Genomic DNA, 12,109 nt, shown 5'->3' with positions numbered 1-12,109 from the left:
GTTTTTTGTAGAATACAATCATAAATTATTTAAATGTCTATGATATATACGAGCGTTTACTATCAGATGGATTACAAAGTAAACGGTTAGCGTAGTCTATATTTATAAACTACAAAACCAAGGGTATCAGGCTCTCGTTGTGAAGCCTTAAAACCTCATTGCATTCCTTTTAAAGAACTCCTTAATCTCTACGAAAAAACTCCTTCCATGACATCTCTAGTCATGGAAAGATTATGAATGAATACTTAACTTATACGTTGTGAAAATGAATTCCACGTTAATGGTCAATGGTGCAATAAAGGTGATGACTGTAAGTAACATGCGTCATTATTTAGTGCATGGAATCTTGACATTTCGATTGATATAAGCGTTTTCAGTGTATTAGTAGTAGAATTTCTGCTAGTTTGCGACTAAACGCCTAAATGCAATAAGTCTATAGCTATTTATGAAATAATCATCAGCATTTTGTTGTTTCCGTGTGATCCTAGCATAGAATGAACCATTCCTTCCTTTATAAGTATCATAAGAAGCAACAAAGGGAACTTAATGACCAAAGGATGAGCAGCAGCATCCCTCTTTAAACTTCACTAAAAGCCTAACTGTGGTTGCCAACCTGCCTGCCAAGCGAGACAACTAGGGACAAAAGCTCCCTTATAGAGAAGGCCTATGTTCAGCAATGTACAGTTAATGACTAAAATGATGATGATAATTTGTACCTTTTACCTATGTAGATATAAGTTATTGTGTTCTTGCTTACATTGATTTCAATCAAAATTGGGTCGACATCAACAGTGAAACAAAAAGGACAAGTCGTGATGTAGTTTGGATTATAGGTATCGCAATGTGATGGCAGCGTGTGGTGGAGCATTTGAATTACGTAATGATGAAATACGGCTGTGCCCGCGCCATCTTATACTGATTTCCTGTTTTTATATAGAATGTTAGTAAAAACATCCAGTTTGTAGATTTAGGTTATAGTAAACCTATTATACAAAATTTAATTCAAATTCCATTGAACGGTTTGAAAATAACATCGAAACAGACATCTTCGCAAACTTTCACATTTATAATATTTAGAAAGAGTTATTTTATTATACATTAGTTTTTTGCTCACTACTTTGTACGCGTAGATTTCGGATGTAGGAAAATCGATCAAATAAGAATAAATATATAACAGATTTAATAAGAATAAATATATAATAGAAACACCTTAAGGAACACAACTGTGAAAAACGCTTCACTATAGTGTTCTTGAGTAATTTTTGCATAATGCTGGAACAAACATATAAACAGACAGACAGAGAGACAGATAGACATATTTTCCAACAAATATTGATTTGGCTTCTATTGATGTTATTTTTTAATAGAGGGGTTTTCCCCTCACAACAATTTTTCTTATATATCTCTCATGTAGAGAACACCGTCCAGTTGCAATTTTATTGTAATAAAACATAAAAATAAAGATTATTATTTCAATGTTTACCTCTAAAATACATTATTATACATACAAATATGATATTTAACGTTTTTATACTAGTACAGTATGAATTTATCTGCATTATTATTAATTTTATATTGTGCTTAAGCTATGAGATAATAAAAGTTCAAACTTTCCTGTTTATACTCCCTATATTTAATGTATACTCTTTGAACTACCAATCAAACGCTGCCTCATTTCAAAAATATCTGTCAAATCTGTCAAATAAGTATCAAACTGTTCAAGCATTACGTTGTGCCAGAGATCTAGCAATATATAGTACTCATCATCAATCGTTAATATAAAACAATACTAGCTTTCTTTCAGCCTTCTTCTCCTGCAAGAAGGTAGAAACTACCATTTTGAAATAGTAAAAATTTCATATTATGTTTGCTATTTTCCTTATATTCCCCATCAAAACCGGATGTTGAGCTACTCTAGATGTTTCATTGCTAAATATAGCCAGCATAACGGTCCATGTGTTTTTTACATGCTGTTAGATCGATCTCGGTACACGTGCTTCAACGTTTCATACCAGTATTTGTTTTGTAATTCGGGTAAGTCGAAAACATTTTTGCTTTATTTATATTCCCGATTTCTGAAAAAGTGGATAATATCGCTAAAATGTAGTTGCATCACTAATGTTTAATATTAATATTTTGTTTTTATATAAGTACTTTGTTAGTACTTTCAATTCCCTAATAAAAATGCAATTTCTCATATTCGTACAAAATATCATTTACATTTGCAAATATTTGGACATTTATTTTATTTATTTGAACAATATTCATTCACTGCAAATGTCAACAAAAAGTTATACCTACTTTTTTGCTTTTACTTGACAGTAAAATAAAACATTTTATATAATTCTTTATTTTCACTTTAATAGAATATCCTGTTTTTGATAATTTCTTTTTACAATTAATTATTAGGGTTTACTTTCATGGTGGTCATGATTTTTCACAATAGAACAATGAAAGTTGTTATTTATTTGCGGGAACCTAAAATATTACTTATAAATAATAATATAAATTAAAATCTTAAGGTTAAGAAAAATACAGAAAATAAGAAACACTGATATTAGGAAGATAACCAAAATAACAGATGCTCTTCAGTATAGTATGAAACAGAAGTGGAGATGGGTAGGTCATATAGTGAGGTACAAAGATAAAAGGTGGAATCTCCAAACAACATAATGGCGAGGTCCAGCAGGAAAAAGAAATGTTGGAAGGCAAAGAGATGAGCTGATGACATAATTAAGATAGCAGGAAAAAACTGGACAAATATTGCTACAGATAAGGAGAAGTGGAAAAAGATGGAAGAGACTTTTACCCTTGGGGATCACTGAAGTGAATAAAAAGCTATAATAGTAATAATAAATAATAAAATATTACTTTCTGAATAATAATGTGCTAAATAACAAAATGTAGAATTTTATACAGCATAAAACGACGACTTCAAACATCTCAAATGAAATTATGACGATAAACAACAATTCGAATCAATATTAAAATTAGAAATCAAAATCAGTTCAAAATTGACAATCAGTATTATTCTTTAAAGGGAACGGAAAAGAATTTCCAATTTACTTATTCAAAGATATCACGTAACATACACAATAATACATAGATTTGAGAACTTAAAAAAGTTTTGAAAGTAGCGTAATAATAAAAAAATACTAAAGAGGTATCGTACAAGTAAATTTGGAATATCATATAAAAGAGTTCAACGAGCTCATTCTTCAGCAATTAAATTTTCCAATTGTAACCAAATCTTTTATAAAAACATTATAATCTGTAATAATTTTGATTCTAAATCTATTCGAAAAGCATATATTTTAAGCCTCTATCTCCAAAAAAACAAAATAAATCTCTCTAATACCTTTATATGTACTATATAGAAGAAAATTGGGCGGTCAAATGTATTTTATCAGGAATTAAAGATCGTTTATAGGTAATATTTTCTATCATTATTCATATCATCTTAGCATGAAACCTTTGATTTATAAACCTAACACGCATCATTTTCTTTTCTTTTAAAATAAGACGAGCATGAATGGTTAAAATTTTAAATAATATTTTATAGAACTAGCGTTAATATGCATATACCCTTGTATGTCCACTAAACCAGTAAAATAAAATTGAACAAACACTTCCTTGTTACAAAACGTATCTACAATGTAGTAGGTCGTGATACATAGCATGTTAATAAAAAAATTACTAAATACCGAATTGAATCGTAATATTTAAGATTAGAGCTGTTTTATAATTTGCCATAACACGGCACAATATGATTTTGTCATATTTTATAGTATGTCAGGAAAATATATGGAATTAGTGGAACAATGAAGCTTTTAATTCTATCATGAGCATCGTATTGTAATATCAAAACTTAACTAGGACCATACGATGACACTCTGAGCTTTAATTTCATCTATTTTCCAATAGGAACCAATTTTTTTTATGTAAAATAGAATGACAAACAACTTCAACACCTGATGGAAAGCAGTAACCGTCGCCTATACACATAAGCAGTACCATGGACATAACAGAGTACTATTTCGCCTATGTACACGCCATATGTTGCCATTCCTAAGAAATTTATTTATGCATTTAGAATGGCAAACAAGCTGATGGCCCACCTAATGAAAAATGGGAACTATCACCTATAAACATGAGCAAAACTATGGACATAATGGAGTATACTGTTTCGCCGATGATATGATTCACATGCATTCCATTACTGAGAACTCAGGTGTTATTCCTCTGTACCTTGTAAATTCACTGCTATATCCCACCCTTAAAACCGAAACATAGCCATGAAAACACAACTGCTTCACGATTGAAGATGAATAAGATAGAGGTACCCAAGCAAGGGATTTTTGTACAAAATCAACCTATGATAGTCTGTAGAATACGGCTTCTTCTCTTTCTCATTATGAACATTCCATAAAAGATGACTGATTTCTCCATAACTATGTACTTAGTTACAATTCTAACGAATGCCTCTGTATACTTATTTTCTAATCAAAGAAATCAAAAGAGAATCTAATCTAAACAAATTAATTAAGTATTTACTTATATAATAATTGATTATTTACTAACAGAGTTCAAATTGTTGGTTAGTTATTTACATGAAAATATATGTAGCTATTAGTGATTGTAACGTCTTGACAAAATATAAAATATTTCGATATTTAAAGAAATTATTTCTTTAAAATTCCACTTTAAAAAAAATGGAGATTTCTTAATTCTTTACTAACTCAATAAAATAATTATTATTTACTAACTTATTCAACTCATAATAATGTTATAAACTTTATTTATATTTAACGCATAAATAATTCGTAGTCATACTCGGCTCTACAATTTAACATAATTAATAGATACTTGAGAACTACTCAGGCACTCTCAGTTTATCATTAATATTTCTTTACATCTATAGTTAAAATGCTATATTTAATGTAAATCCGATGAAATATTTGTCTTTAAAAATAAGTAGGTATATAAATATTTAATCTTAAAAAGATTGAACTAGATTATACCTAAAATAAATATTAGTAAAAAAAACTTACATGCGTAGATTCTCTAGTAATGTTAACAGTTTTGATCGTCATCTTCTGGCACCTTAATCATTATCTTTCATTAATCGAATACTCGTTGAAATCAATATTAAGAGTTTAAAATCGGGGGGCTATAGAAATCCTGTAACTACCATCCAATTTCATCTTCAGATAAGGTTTTAGATAAACACTATTTCATAATATCTAACAGCGAATTTCAGTCAATTCTGATGACAAAAACTGACTCGAATTTACTTTACACATCAGGCTATAGATTTAAAAGCTATGAAAAATGTTAATTTCGACATGATCTATACAGCAACACAGAAATGCAATCGTATATTGATACGTCAAAACGACCTGTAATACTATTTGCTAAATATTCAATAGAACTATAATAACAGTACAAGACAAAACTTTACGCGGAAAATATGGCCAAAATATACTGATTTTTTGTAATAAATTACATCTACCTACCCGTTTAGCAAGCGGTTGCCGCATCGGCTTAGCTTATGAAATGTATTCTACGACCTCGTACGGAACGGCAAAATAACAAACTGCACTTAATCGATCCGTGCGTCGCTTTATTTTTATGTTTGTAGTTTTATATGGACTGTGTTGTGCTTATTGCTCGACTAGTCCGGAAATATAATGTTGCTTTATGTCCATGAAACTTTATCAGTTGAATCAAATAATATATTTAAACGTCTAAAATATTTACAATATATATTAAGCATTCTATCATTTGCTAAATATAGATAACATAGAAAATAAATCGTTGACCGCCATAACGTTTGATTTTCCGACAGGTGAGGTTTTAACATACCTAATTATGCTAATCACGATCCATGTGTGTTGAACAAAGATAATAAGAGTCAACAAAATAATTTGTTGTTCGAATCCCAACAACATATTCTTATATTGTATAGCTACCATCATCATATCAACCTGTAACTGTCCACTGTTGAACAAAAGCCTCCCCCTTGGGGGGGTTTTACAATTGCCACGCTTGGTAGGCAGATTGGCAACCGCAGTTAAGCTTTGGAGACGTTTTAGGAGGGACGCGTCTGCACATCCCTCGCCTTCCCTTAGTCACCTCTTACCACACCCATAGGAAAGGAAACGGTGGCCTATTCTATGCCGGGATTCTATTCATTAATTTAACAAGTTACCTATTAATATCTCAGAATATGAAACATATTCACTATTTACTTATACTTAATAAAATCATAAAGTTAGAATAAACAGTACATACGGAATAATGATTGGGAAAATTTAGTAATTTATTTATATATAAGCACAGGAACCCAAATTATTGCTGGAATTGATGTCTGTCTGTCAGTCACATTATCAAAAGAAAATGCCTGAACGGATTTCACTTACTTTTATAATCGGGTAATATTAATCTAACTTAAATTAAAATGTGCCTGTGTTAATCAGATTCGGTTGAACGCTTCATGAGATGACCCCTCCATTGTAACTATGAAGTCATATAAAACTGCAGGTCTTTGTTAATTGGACAATCAAACTGACTGATTAATCAACACAGCCGAATTCCCCACAAATTCCCACGGGAATAGGAACTGAATGGTTATACGCAAACAAAGCTACAGAAAAAAATAATACTTAAATCTTTAAAAAGGGTTGAAAAATATATATATATTTATTATCTATAAAACAACTACTTTATCGGAGTAGCGACATGGTATATCTATTGTTTAATTGTTTATATGTTTGAACCATAATTGTGAGTATTTAAGCCAATAGTTTCGAAGTTACGTTAATGGTGGGTCTAAATATATTAAATTCATTCCTAAACGTCCATTATATCTTATGTTACGAGAGTTACATATTATCGTCCTGGACAAATATAATAAACGTAAAGTTTGTTGATATTTTATTATTTGAAATTTCTCCTAACAAATATTAAAAAAAAAGTATTATACTAATATAAAAATAAAATACAAACTTACCTTCACCGAAGAACAAACGATCCAATAAACAATAAGAAATCGGATTAACACTCCAGTGAAATAAGCACGAGTTGTAGCACTTCGTCTCTATGTTAGAGAACAAGTATCAATATCATTAGTTCATGAACACCCCTTCGATGCACAATGTATAGATAGAGTCCTTGCAACCCCGGAAAACAGTCCAGAGTCCAGGGTTTTCAGCGTAGGCAGCGGCGAAGAGCTTTGGGGTGCCGGCGGCGCGCGGGTGGCGTTCCTGCGTCTGGCCGCACAACGCGCCTCGCAACGGTAAACTGGCGGGTCGTGACAACACAGCCTCTCCGGCGTTTGTACGAGTGCCTCCAACCTCCCTCCAGACAAATAGTACCGTACGCTGTGCTTGTGTCTTGGTAACATTTATTATACTTTTATTAGTGTTACACCGTCTACATCAGTGTGCACCGCAACACCGACACAGCCAACGACGTGGCGCAGCCGTGTGGGTGTCAGAGTAGGTAAAGTACCTATGCGTGCTTTGATCTTATGATTCGGTATGCACGGCCGCGCGGCCGCACGTAGCACCGCGACTATATTTTACTTCTGTAATATCTAGTCAATAATTTTAGTTTGGTGTTTGTGCAACAGCATACGTCGTGCCGAGCGAACTACAACTAGGCCAAATATTAAAATAGTGTAGATACAACCGAATTCTCTAACATTAGAAAAAATTACCTTGGTAACATAATAGCCGCGAATTAAGACTGCTTGTATGGAACATATAAGTAAAAAATATTCAAAGTAATTTAAAGGGTAGACGCGACTGTAACTGAGTAGGTATCATGAAATACTATAAATTTCCATAACTTCTACGTCAGTCTGGACTAACCTATAAATATCCTTTAGCAAATATTTCTCCAAGTTTTCCAAGACGCCTGAATTCTGCCGGAGCTACTATCAGACATATTTTATTATCATCGAATCACCTAGATGGTAATCTACTTTTACGACATAAACTTCACTAGGAGATATATTTCTTCTATTTACCAAAACCATATATTCGGCATACGATTATTTCACTTTACAAACCTAATATTCGATATCAATTACTCTGATTTTGCACTTGATGACATCGAACATCGACTTCTATCAGGTTCCATCCTAATACGCCCACATTCTCTCAAAAGTATTATGGATGAAAACACATTCATCCAAAACCTTCCTTTTAAATCTGCCTGGATCATGCTTTAATTTTTTTCTAATTACATTGTCTATTCATTTTCATAATAAATAGTTCAAGATTTTGTTACACAAAAAAAAAACATCGACTTCAATCCTTTAAATCAAAAAGTTATTATTTATTTAAAAACTAAACTAGTGTACCGATCTTGATAAAATTTATATGGCACAATTCAAAAGTTTACCTACCTATTCATTCCTAAAAGAAGAAATCGATTTATAAATGGCAAAGTTATGAAGTAACAAATGAAAAAAAAATTTGTCGAAAATCTTCTTACTTTTTTTAAGTAATTTAATGAAATTATTGTCCATCGCGGACATGAATGAATTAGGCAGTAGGCATCAAATCTATGTAGTTTATCTATTTCTCGTTACGTTGTGACTAAATTCGTAGTGCTATTGTATCATACGTAACTGAACTGTTAGTTTCAGGATTATACACATAACAATCTGACTCTGAATGAGCATCTCTTTAGATAACTTTATGTAGCCCAATAATAGCCCAATGTGGTAAAATGTCTTTTATTCTACATATCTTATTATTTATACATTTTAAATTATACAGAAATAAATAAATACTATTTTTAAACTAAGTGTATCCCACAACTTCGCCAGCGTGAATCAGATATAAAATATCCTACCTACTAAGTTTTTTTAATGGATGATAATAAAACGGTAACCAGCCTGCGCTAACGATACACACTGGCGGGGCTTCAGTGAAGGATGATAGGTCAGAATGAAAAGGCAGGTCAGTTAGCCCATCGTGATGGATCTGTAACTTAGCACGATGGTTTCTAGGGAGAACACTTGGAGGTCGATCTGACAGAATATATTATTAGTAATAGTAGTTTTTGAAATAGTATTGGTACAAACTTTCGCATTTATTATATTGAAAGGATACATACATACATATTACGTCTAAATAGAAAACGCTTAAAATGTATTGGACAAACAAATATACTCGTGAATATAAATATTTATATTGTGCGAGTACCGAATCCGCGACCATTGGAAGGTGAGACGGTGTATTAAACCGGTAGACCACCAAGGCCGTCACAATAATTGTACCTAATATTACTAATACAATAAAATTGTAAATTTACAACGTCTGTACATGGGGGATATTTGAAAAAATAATGTAAGAAGACTTAATAAGAATAATAAATGTCAAAACAACAATTTTAAGAAATTTTGTCGGTCTGTTTCTCTTTCGCAAAAACTATTGCACCTAATTTTATGTGGTTTTCACTATTGTATTCCTAAAGGTTTAAATTGAAATGTGGGTGTACATGTTCGTACTTCAAAAATCTACGCGTACAAAATAACAGGCAAAAAGCTAATAATTTAAATCATTAAGATATTATAATATCAAAAATATAAAAAAGTATCAGTTTGCTTCATTTAAAAGAAGTATCAAAAAGAAACTGTACAAAAGTCGTCTATATGGGTACCTCTGTCCCATCCATAAATGTAGTCTCTCTTTTTATTTAAGTGTTTCCTCTTGTCGGGGCAACTAATTTATGCATTCTCCTACAGCCAGCTCTATTCCAGACTATATGTTTGGCCTCCCTATGCGACATGACACCTAGTGTTTCTTTTATTTATCCCAAGTAGTTATTTTTCGGTCTTCCCCTTTCTCTTTTGTAAATATAGTATGACGTTCTAATTTTCGCCGGTGTTTCTGCCTTGAAGCAGTTGTGCTAGTAAAGCTGTGCTTTAGGTTCAAGGTTCCTCATATCAGCCACTGTCCACTGCTGAACATAAGCCTCCCCCTTAAGGGGTTTTACCAGTAGTTTGTAATGAATGCATCTCAAGGGACCAACTAACCTGTCATCATCCTCACCTATCATTTTTTACTGGTAGCCGGCCAGCGTAAACCAATAGCCCTGAGAATAATTGAATTTTGTATAGATATGTACCTACTTAAATGACAATGAAATACATGTCGTTGGTAATTGAATATCTATCTAAAAAAGGCTTGAACGATTTGGTTAATTGACTTACAGTTCAACAAAGGTTTTTATGGCAGAAAAAGTTTTCTGAAAAATCAAAACAACCAATTTTTATAGGTCCTCTCAATCTTAATTTTTAATAAGAATTCGACATTATCAGGTTGATTTTCCTCTTCTTCTTGTTCCTTATATGTTCTAAATATTTATAATATCAAAGTGCAGAAAAGTGGTTGCAATTTTATCTACAATAAAGTGAGTCATTTAAATATTTTTAGCAAAACTTAATACATACAATGATCAGTGAGATAACGTTTTTCTTTCACTTCTTTTCGTTTTTATGGCTAAAATATGGCAGTGAAATCATATAAACATAATCTATTAATCGTTATGAATGGCAACGTGTCTACCCGACCGACGACCCGTTCTTAAATCGATGATTAATAATTTTCAAAAGTCTTCCTCTCCCTAACATATTAGGTCATTGTATTATGTAGGTATATTCGATTAATTTTGACTTTATACGACGTTCGCCTGTTTCTGGTGTCAAGCTTATTAAGTTACTTCGGTAAATCCTTAGTAATCTACAGGTGTCCATTAGCTTTCAATACTGGTACCATCATAGTGTGACCTAATGATGATCATGGTTTTGTTTGTATATGTAGACAATGTTTATCACTTTACATCAGATAGTCACATTCTTAGTCACTCGATATTGCATAAAAAAATTAAGTAAATGCAAATGATCACTGAATGCAGAGACGATTATACTCAATCAATACGAGTATCTACATCTTTATGTTTAATATATTAAATGTCCAAAGCAGACATATAAGAAAAATTGTTTAGTTCTAAAATGCATAGTTTTTATCTTTAAAAATCTACATTCATCCATCATATAAACTGGACGAAAGTACATGAACTATGCAGCGTATTTAGCGATCTAAATCTACGAAGCTTTCAATAGTAAAGTGTTATATTCGAGAATAATCTATGCGTGATCGCTTCGCAAATTGTCAAAAATAATGATTACGGAGAATAATTATTATGGAGCACGATTATATCGTAAACCTTAAATGATGAAATGCATTTTTTTTTATAAGCAACGCTATTACAACCATGCAAAAGAAAAACCTTAGGATAGAACCATAGACGTAGTATAACGTACTCATATGGAACTAATTCATAATAGTATCTAATTTTTAATTCCTAAATCACTCTGCACATTATCAAAGTTTATTGCTATTCATTCACTAAACGCTTTTAAGTAACAACCTTAGCAAACACATGTCTGAATGTACAGATGTGGCTTTTTTAGGGGACTAGACTCTCCCTGGACAGTAATTTTAAATTGGCTAATGCCTATATAAAATTTAATAAAACCATTTGTAATTTCCTAATATTGAGATTTTTTTTTTTAATGGATGACAATGGAATGGTAGCCCCGCCTGCACTATCAATATACGCTGGCGGGGCACCAGTGATAGATAATAAGTGAGGATAAAGCAGCCCATCATAACGAATTCTACAATAATTAATCATGATGGTTCTAGGGGGAACCGCGTGGAGGTCGACCTAATAGAGTATATTATTAACAATCCCTTCCCTCCTGTTAAGAATGTGTAGAATATAACATTATAACGGATACAAAATTAAAAGCCTATTTAACTTCATATTCAGCGAACATAACCAGTAATAATAGGGGGAAAGGGATTGTTAGTAATGTGGACTAATGGCCCTATTGCTAGCAAACCCGTCAGGTCGACCTCCACGCGGTTCCTCCTGGAAACCATTGTGATTAATACTTCTTGCATTCGTCACGATGGGCTAATTGACCTGCTTTCATACTCATCTATAATATCCTCACTGATACCCCGCCGGTGTATACCGATAGCACAAGCGGATTCACCGTTTCATTATCATCCATTAAAAAAAA

At 32.1% G+C, this 12,109-nt stretch overlaps 1 protein-coding gene across 1 annotated transcript in view; it reads right to left on the bottom strand.

Annotated features, from left to right (window-relative positions):
• LOC113522725 (uncharacterized) overlaps positions 1-7,531 on the bottom strand; it is a 93,201-nt gene extending 85,670 nt beyond the window's left edge. The window contains exon 1 of the mRNA XM_031913930.2: positions 7,013-7,531. The gene's annotated coding sequence lies outside the window, so the exon portion shown is untranslated. The remainder of the gene's footprint in view (positions 1-7,012) is intronic.
• Positions 7,532-12,109: the final 4,578 nt, after the last annotated feature.

This window comes from Galleria mellonella, unplaced genomic scaffold (assembly GCF_026898425.1).
Source record: "Galleria mellonella isolate WM207_F2 unplaced genomic scaffold, CSIRO_AGI_GalMel_v1 utg38, whole genome shotgun sequence".
NCBI lineage: Eukaryota > Metazoa > Arthropoda > Insecta > Lepidoptera > Pyralidae > Galleria > Galleria mellonella.
The sequence above is the reverse complement of the archived record's forward strand: the minus strand, read 5'-3'. Positions and strand labels throughout refer to the sequence as shown.